A 9,929-nucleotide genomic window follows, 5' to 3' on the forward strand; every position below is an offset into this window, starting at 1 on the left:
TGATAGCTATATAATCTATTTATTATTTATTAATAGTTTATTAGACCGAATAACATTAATAAACTCATCGCAACTAATAATATGACTCCATGTCAATTAATCCTTATTAGAATCTCATAATATAAAATTACCATTTCTTATTTACTTAATGTATATATTAATATACATTAAATATTTAATATTAAAAAGTCAACCTTTAGACTCAATACTCTAATCACCCAATATTCAAATCAATAATTCAGTATCTCTTAATAATAATTCACGAATTATTATTAATCGATTATCATTTATCATTTTCAACGAGTCGATTAAGGACCCCAACAAACATTAATAAATAAACTAATCACAACTATAAATAGTCGATCTAGAGAATCTTTACATAAACTTCATTAGTCAATATTTAACTAACTCTTAGTATGATTAAGGTATAACAATAAGATACCTAATAATTTGAACGTATTAACATTATCATAACAATGTTATAACGATGTTATATTGTAGAAATGGTACATTGTCCAATATCATTAAAATTTGAGTCTCTTAATTTAAAATCATCTTTGTAGTATAAAATTACCATCTCTAAATTATTTTATGTTTTAAATATTATTTAATAAATATATCTCTTTCCATCAATTCTATCGTTCCCATTAAAATCTCCATTAATTCATTTAAAACATTCTTATTAGTCATTAGACTAATTAAGTAATTATTAAATTCTAACTATATTGCTTTGTTGAGATTTCAATGACTTGATTAATAACTTAAATACAATTCCATTAATATTATATATATATATATATATATATATATATATATATATATATAATAATTAATACTTCATTATGCTAACCAAAATTGAATACAATATTATATATGGATATTAATAACTCCATATATATATATATAAATATCGAATTTGTAATATATGAGTTTTGTTTTAACAAAACTAATCATTCAAAATGAATCATATTAAAGTTAAAGGTGGGGAAAAGCACACCCAAGGCTAGCGATTTAATCGCTGCCTAAACGTGCTAGCCGTGCGGCCTGCGGATTGCAGGTACCCTACGATACGTAGAGTCGTACCGCCGCTGACAGTAAGGAGGATGGGGGTGCGGTCGGGGTCAAGCCCGCCCACCCCAATATATAAATATATATATATATATTTTTAAAACATTTTCAACAACGTTTTCTTTAAACATCTAGCCATATGCGAATTTTGGATTTATTAAATAAAGTTTTCCATTTCGACTTTACACAGATATATATACATATATGTATATATGTATATATATATGTATATACGTACATGTATGTATATATATGTATATGTATATGTATATATATATACACTATTGCTATCAATTATTACTGCATTTAAAATATATATATATATATATATATATATATATATATATATATATATATATATATATATATATATATATATATATATATATATATATATATAATTATTTATATGCAGATTTATAAAGGGAAAATAAACACTCAGATTTAGAGGCTTTTCTAAACAAGAATTCTTTCCTTTTTAAATAATTGTTTTCTAAACATATCCATTAATTCATCCAATATGTTTGACTATAAATTTAAAATCATCTTTCTCAATCTGATTCAAATTCGAACCCAAACCCGTTTAGATCTAATGTCTCTTTAATTGGATCTAGGGTTTTCTAATGTTTTCTTCTTAAGCAAATAAAATATCTAGATTCCAATTTAATTGTAGATTCTAACACAAGAGTATTCAGACACATAAAATAGACATGATGAAGACAAGAAGAGAAATGGTGCAAAGAGAATATGTGATTATCACGAGTGCACCTAGACATTGATGCTAATCCGCCATGCCTCAGAAGTCCATGGAAAATCCCTTCCTTTTCCATCATTCGTAATCCTTCCAAGATCCAAGCCAACCGAATCCTCCAAGTGACTAGAAGTGCTAGAAGAAGCATAGAAGCATATAGAAAATATATGAGCATGAAGAAGAATATGAGCTTGTAGCTTGTAGCTTCCATAAGGCTTCTACTTCAGCTTGCATTAAGCTTCCATAAAGCTTATCCAAACACACTAGGAGAGCCTCAATTTAAAGGCCTCTAAGATGCATCTAGAGTGTCTCTAGAGACAACTAGGAGATAAGCATGACAACCAAGCATGAGTCTTCTCCAACCTTCTAGATAAGTCTTAAGGTTGTAGACACCATGTGCTCAAATAAAATGCTAACTTCTAAGTGTAGACAACTAGTGCATTCTTAGAGTGCAAACTCCTGTGTTGTCTACATGACATCTCCTGAGAATTTGCTGTAGAACAAGAATTAGTATGCAAAGAACATTAAAAAATAAAGTAAACATTCACAAACCAAAAACTAAATTCACATATATGCTTAGACAAAGAAAGAAAAAAAGAAGTGCAAACCTCACAAGAGATAGCACTCCATGCTTTCTTGATTCTGTAGATGTGTCCTTTTGCTGTGGATGTATGCTCAAGATGCTCAAAAGCTGCTTCAATGGAGATGGGTAATGGAAAATTGGTAGCTTTGTGAGCTCTCAATTTGGCATTATAAGGGTATGGTTGATGGCTTTGGTTCTCAAAATAGCATGGTAACTTTAGCTCAAAGATTGTTGATGAAATGGCTTGGGATGGGATTCAATTTATAGGCTAAGGGGTAGAGGGATGGAGGGCTTAGATGAAAGGATAGATGAAGGCTTAAGGAGGGCTAGGATGCACTCAAAGGAGAGCACATGGATTGTGCTTGTTTAGCACCAATGGGAAGGTGACACTTGTCACAAGGAGGATGAGTGTGAGAGGGTAGGGTAAAGGGTTGGTTAAAGGCATGATGAGTGGGGTTGAGTATGTAAGAGGGATGTAAGAGGAATGAGTGTGGAAGAGGGAAGAGTGTGGAAGATGGGTGTAAGAGTCATGAGTGGGCTTGTAAGAGTCTTTTATGTTTTGTAAGAGCACTCATGACTTAGTGGTTGGGTTTTTTGAGGGGAGACTTTGGTTTGGATTAGGAAAGTCTTAAACTTGTTTAAGGAATGTGACAACATTAGGGGGTGGATTAGGCTTGGGTTTAGGATTAGATTAGGGATGTTAGAGATGTGCAAGTGGATGACATTAATGAGGGTGGGTGAGTTAGTGGCTAAGCTTGGTTAGTATGGGTGGATGGGGTGGATTAGGCTAAATGGAGGATTAGAGATAGGTTAGGGGTTTTTGAATTTGAGAATTTCATTTATCAAATAGATTTATTTAATAAATGGGGATTTTTGGAATTAGATAGAAGAATAGGATTTAATTGATAAATAATAGATTATTTGATTTATCAATTAGGACTATAGATGATTAATTAAATTAATCAACTAGGGGATGACAAAGGATTAATTAAATAGAATTTAATTAATGATGTCTTTAGAGATGGCTAAATTAGATTACCAAAGCAGTGTAATCAAATTTAGATGTCTACATTTTGCCCCTCTTTGACATAGTGTTGAGACAACACTATTTCAAAAAAGTTTGAATGAAGACGACACAAGGAAGATGTTTTAGCAACAAGGTTGCCCCAGTCTCGGATAAGAAGAGGAGAGACTAGACTTAGATGATGCCCCCTCAAGAAGGCGGCGGGGAGAGAAATGAGGCTCAACGACTTCTTGAAAAGTACAAGAAATTGAGACGAGCTGAGACGCAGGTTGGCGAAGAGAAGGGGCTAAATTAGCTCAAACTCTCACTACGGGAGAATGATAAAGGGAAATCAGAGGCACAATAGTAAAGCAAGCTTAAGACTTTCTAGGATTGGGGGGGGGGAGATGGAGGAGCGGAGCGCTATAAAAGAAATCCATGGTAGGGAGATGGATGATAGAATGATAAAGCTGATGCAACATGATTTCAAAGAGTCATATTGGCGGAAGATAGGTTTCGGAGATCCCTAGGACTAGGATTGTGGATCTCGAAAGATGAGGCTTGGTGGATTGATTTGATTGGTAGATCCCTAAGACTAGGATTGTGGATCCCTAAAGCTAAGCGTGAGGAGTGATTCAAAGAGATACTGATGCATAAGCTGGGGTAGGAGCGACAGATGTAGGATATGGATGGGGGATAATGGAGATGAAGGGAATCCATTGAAGCTTTTTGAGCGGGGGGATACTTCAAAGAGAAGTACCACCATGTAGTTGAGCACTAGATTTGCTATAGGACTGTTGGTTAATTGCCAGGGTTACCAAGAACATCAAGGCCTTTTTACCAACTGTCCAGAGGACTGACGAACTGACTCAAAATAAACACACAAGGATTGCCCCAGTATCACACATGAATCCCAGAGGAAGCAGCGTGGAAACGACACTAGGTAACCCACAAGCAGAAAAAGAAAACAAGCAAAAGACCTGATCAAGACCTTACACTCTAATTGCCCCATTCGCAGCATACCATGATATGGAAGATCGTGGCAACCTTGAGGAGGGAACAAGGAGATTGCTTGGAAAAGATATTTCAAGACCCAAAAAGGGAAGATCCCAAATCAAAAGAAAGCGAAAATCCAAAAGAGAACTGTTTGCCAACGAGATGGGTAGGACGAGGTATTAATGGACCAAGATCAAACATGAGGAAAGCTATATCCTGCAAGGATCTATCACAGAGCACCTAAGCTGATGGATCTGGATGAGTGATGCGTCTGGCAAGCTAAACTAAGAAGGATAACACTTTGGTGATAGGAGATCTAGCTAAAGGATGCATTGGAATATCTAACCAAAGTGTGCGATGTGTGCAAGATGTTGAACAAGGATGAACTAACACGAAAGCCGGATAGATACAATGATACTAAGCTAAAGAGGATGTACAAGCTGACAGACCAAGATATGTTACAACTGTACAAGTTTGTTCATGTTTTGGTTTTTTGTGAGATGGAAATGTTTGTGAAGGATGGGATGTCTATAATAGTTGATAGGTGGATAGGTAGATGGTTTGTGAAAAGCTTAAGGAAAATGGGATTCTGTGTGTGCATGTGATAGGATACAGGCTAGGATACAAGATTATTTACAAGCTGGAATATGGTACAAGCTTTGGACAAGATTCGAATATATACAAGGTATGGTACAAGATTTACAAGGTATAATACAAGCTTTGGTACAAGATTTACAAGCTGTACAGGAGGTATTAACAAGCTCCATCAGATTTTGGATATTTGATTGGAACACCAAGGGAACAAGCAGGTGTTTTATGGGATGGTGGGTGGATAGATGAGGGATAGGATAGTGATAGATAATGGATTAGTCTTTAGCACACAAGGCGCCTGAATTACCAGGTTTTCACCAAGGTACCTATCCAAGGCACTTGAATTGCCAAGTTTTCACCATTGGACGCTTATTTCTCTTTACTATTTTTTTTTTTTTTTTTTTTGTATTTTTCAAAAGCTGGGTATACCAAGGATCTTCAAGCATAGAACTTCTTGAGATGAATGATGTTAGTGGGATCATTCAAGAGTTCTCCTTCTGGTGTAGATAATTGATAGGCTCCGGAGCCAAAGGAGGCAGTAACCACATAGGGACCAAGCCATGTAGGTTCAAACTTGCCTTTCTTTTCTCGATCTTCTTGGACTTTCATATTTTCTTTGAGGACCATGTCACCTGGCTGAAAGTGTCGTGGGAGCACCTTCTTGTTGAAATTCCTTTTGAGACGAGTTTGATAGACTGTGAGATGGTCATAGGCTTGTTGTCTCTTCTTGTCTAAAAGATCTAGCTGGGTGAGTCGAGCTACTCTGTATTCTTCATCTGAGATTTGTCCTCGCAAAGATATGTGTAGTGAGGGAAGTTCAACTTCTATAGGTAATACCGCTTCAGCACCATAGACTAGGGAGTATGGAGTTGTGCCTATGGATGTACGGAAGGAAGTTCGATAGGCCCATAGAGCCAGATTTATTTGAAGGTGCCAATCACGGCCGGAATCATTGACAACTTTCTTTAGGATTTTGAGGAGGGTTTTATTAGTTGCCTCTGCCTGGCCGTTACCTTGTGGGAAATATGGGCTAGAAAAGTAGTGATGGATGCGGAGGGAAGTGCATAATTCTTCCATGTTGAGATTTTCAAAGTTACCTCCGTGGTCAGTGAAGATGGTGGATGGGATGCCGAAGCGGCAAACAATGTGGTACAAGATGAACTTGGAGACTTGAACTCCTGTAGCTGAGACTAGGGGGACTGCTTCCACCCACTTAGTGAAATAGTCTGTAGCTGTTATTATCCATTTATGTCCATCAGATGAGAGAGGGGTGATAGTTCCAACTAGATCAAGGCCCCAACAAGCGAAAGGCCAAGGTGGTGCAATAGGCTGTAGATCTTGTGCTGGAGCGTGCACAAGATTTGCATGCTGCTAACATGGGAGACACTTTCTGACAAAGTCACAAGAGTCTTCTTCAATGGTAGGCCAATAGTAGCCTGCTCTAAGGATTTGTCGTGCTAGGACAATACCACTCGTGTGGGCACCGCAAAGTCCAGAATGTACTTCTTTTAATGCCATCGCGGCCTCATTTTCATCTAAATATCGAGAGAGAGTATCGTGATAACCCCGACGATATAGGGTATTGGCTATGATAACATAGCGGGATGATTTTCGGATGAGGTTCTGGCATTGGGTACGTGTGAGGTGAGGGGATATGATACCATCGTTAAGGTAAGCATGAATTTCATGGTACCAAGGGGATTGGGGACCAACCAAGATACAAACATGGTTTGAATCCTCATTCGCATAGGCAGGTGTGAGGAGCTACTCAACTAAAAACTCATACTGCGTAGCTTCTTGGGGAATTTCCAAGAGCGAGCCGATAGTGGCCATGGCATCTGCTGCCTTGTTCTGCATTCGAGGCACTTGTGTAAACTGAAGCTTTGTAAAATGCTGGGTCAGCTGATCAACTAGCTCTTTGTAGGGTAATAGCTTTTCATCTTTGGTTTGATATTCATTTAAGACTTGTTTGATGATGAGTTGGGAATCGCCAAAGATTTCTAACTCAGTGATATTCCATTTAGTAGCTATCTTTAACCCTGCTACAAGAGCTTCATATTCTGCTATATTGTTGGTGCTGGGGAATTGTAGCTTGAAGGCTTTTGGAATATAATCTCCTTGAGGTGTAACTAATAATATTCCTGCCCCTGATCCATGAGATGTGTATGAGCCATCAAAATAAAGCTTCCATGAGCGTTGTTCTTCAATTAGGCAGATATGTTCGTCTGGGAATTTTGTGAGCAAAGGATATGCATCTACTAGAGGTGCATCAGCTAGGTGATCTGCTATAGCTTGCCCTTTGATTGCCTTTCTATCCACGTACTGGATGTCAAACTCACTTAGTAGCATAACCCATTTGGCCAAACGGCCTGTAAGTGCTGTTCTGGAGAGCATATACTTGAGAGGGTCAATCTTGGAGACTAGTTGGATGGTATGACTTAGCATGTAGTGGCGAAGCTTTTGAGTTGAGAAAACAACTGCCAAACAAGCTTTTTCCATAGGAGTGTAATTGAGTTCATAACCAACTAGGGTTCTATTGATATAGTAGATGGCTCTCTCTCTGCTATAATCATCATGTTGTGCTAGAGGTGCCCCTAGGGCAATAGGTGTTGCTGATATATACAAGATCAAGGGACGACCAGGAACTGGTGGAACCAAGATAGGGGGATTGGTGAGATACTGCTTGAGCTGATCGAAGCTGCGTTGACATAAAAGATCCCACTTGAAGTTCCCATTTTTCTTTAGCAAGTGTGAAAACGGTGTACACTTATCTGCAAGTTGGGAGATGAAGCGCCGGACAGATTGAAGTTTTCCCTAAAGAGAGCGAAGCTGTTGCAGTGTCTGGGGAGGAGGCATGTCTAAGATAGCCTTGACCTTTTTGGGGTTGATCTCTATACCCCGTTTAGAAACTATGAAGCCTAGAAGCTTGCCAGATGTGACCCCAAAGACACACTTCTTGGGATTTAGCATGAGATGATATTGGGCCAACCTATCAAAGACTTTTTCCAAGTCAGCAAGATGATCCATGAAGGTGTGAGATTTGACTAGGATATCGTCCACATAATCTTCCAAAATGCTATGGATAAGATCATGGAAAATGGTTGTCATAGCTCTTTGATAGGTAGCCCCAGCATTCTTTAGGCCAAAAGGCATCATGGTGTAGCAAAAGGTTCCCCAAGGGGTAGTGAATGCTGTCTTATACTGGTCCTCTTCTGCAATCTTGATCTGATTATACCCAAAAAATCCATCCATAAGGGACAGGATTTCATGTCCAGCTGTAAGATCTACAATCATATCTATGTTGGGCAAGGGAAAATCATCCTTTGGACAAGCTTTGTTAAGATCTCTAAAATCAGTGCAGATTCTGATGTCACCGAAAGGCTTAGTGACAGGGACCATGTTGGAGATCCATTCTGAGTAGTCGATAGGTCGGATAACCTTAGCAGCTAACATTCTTTCTAGTTCAGCTTTGACTAGTAATGCCACCTTGGGGTGCATTTTTCTAAGCTTTTTTCTGACGGGCTTGATCTTTGGATCGACTACAAGATGATGAACTACAAGCTTTGGATCAAGTCCTGGCATGTCCTGATATGACCATGCAAATCGGCCAATGTTCTCTCGTAAAACCTCAAAGAGGAGGTCATCTTGGTCTTGTGATAGGGATGCAGCAATGTGAACAATTCTAGGGATCTCTGAAGAACCAATGTTGACTTCTCTAGTATCCTCTATTAGAATAGAAGACACCTCTGGTCGATTATCTTGAGGAGGCAATACTAAATCCTCATGTTCTGCTTGTGGCTCTGGATTTTCTTGCTGAGGGGTTCTCTTCGCTGCCTTAGCTAGTCCCAGATTTACCTTAGTTTCAATTTTGGGTGTATCGAAACTAGGTTGGGGATTTTCTCCAAAATACCCTTTGGGATCTAGCTTGTAGATGTAGGCAGAATCTGGCTTTGTCTTCTTATGGGGAGTTTCGGCTCCCATGAATCTTAGAAGCACTTCCTCTAATGAGAACTCATCAATATGTATGACACTTGGTTGGTCCCAATCTATGAGTTGTGGATGAGCGAGTGGTAGGTCAATGAGATGGATGGATAGTTCTAGGAGAACAGAGTCTCCTAGGAAGATTTGGTCTGGGATATCGTCATAGGCTCTCTTTTCAACTTCCTCGAGAATGTCTTCAATTTCGACAAGGTTGCGGTGAATGTTCAAAAAAGCGTGACCGTTCTCGTTGGTGCCCCCAGTTGTGGGTATGCCAAAGCCAAGACTTGACTTTGTTTCCCAATTATGTGCTTCGATGGGACATTGCATGCCCCTTTCTTCTGGTCCTAGTCCACCTCCTTGATAGTTCCATTTTTCAGTGATGAGCTTATGTTGTTGGGGATACTTCTGGCTGAAGTGATCAAGGCATGCTTGATTTCTTGGAGGTGCATCCTTATGTAACCAATTGTTGATATCTGGAGTGAGCTCCTCATGAAGAGGCATTTTTGAGGACACAAAGGTGGTTGGGCCAAACCATTTGTATCGAGGAGGTGGAATCTCCTTAGCTTTGTGATATGTTGGCCGTCCATGGGTATGTGGATCAAGTGGGATTGCTTCGACAACAAATGCATCTGATAGACTATATTCTCCACAGCCCTTGTTGTTGATCTTTACAGTAGATAGGATGGAGGCGAGGATGGTTTCTGCATCATTACAAGTGTGGGATGAGCTGGCGATGGCTGTACCGATGTCTATTCCAGGGCAATGGTTTGTATATGAAGCTTCAACTGCATTGCAGTAAGCAAAGGGTTCTGGATCGGCGTGGATGGTTACCTCAGTGCCCTGATGCAGAAATTTGATGCACTGATGGTAGGTGGATGGAACGACCTTCATAGCATGAATCCATGGGCGACCGAGGAGGATGTTAAATGGTAGGTTTAGATCAACAACATGGCAAA

This window comes from Cupressus sempervirens, chromosome 1, assembly GCF_028749045.1.
Source record: "Cupressus sempervirens isolate cs-2001-9-10 chromosome 1, ASM2874904v1, whole genome shotgun sequence".
NCBI classification, from domain to species: domain Eukaryota; kingdom Viridiplantae; phylum Streptophyta; class Pinopsida; order Cupressales; family Cupressaceae; genus Cupressus; species Cupressus sempervirens.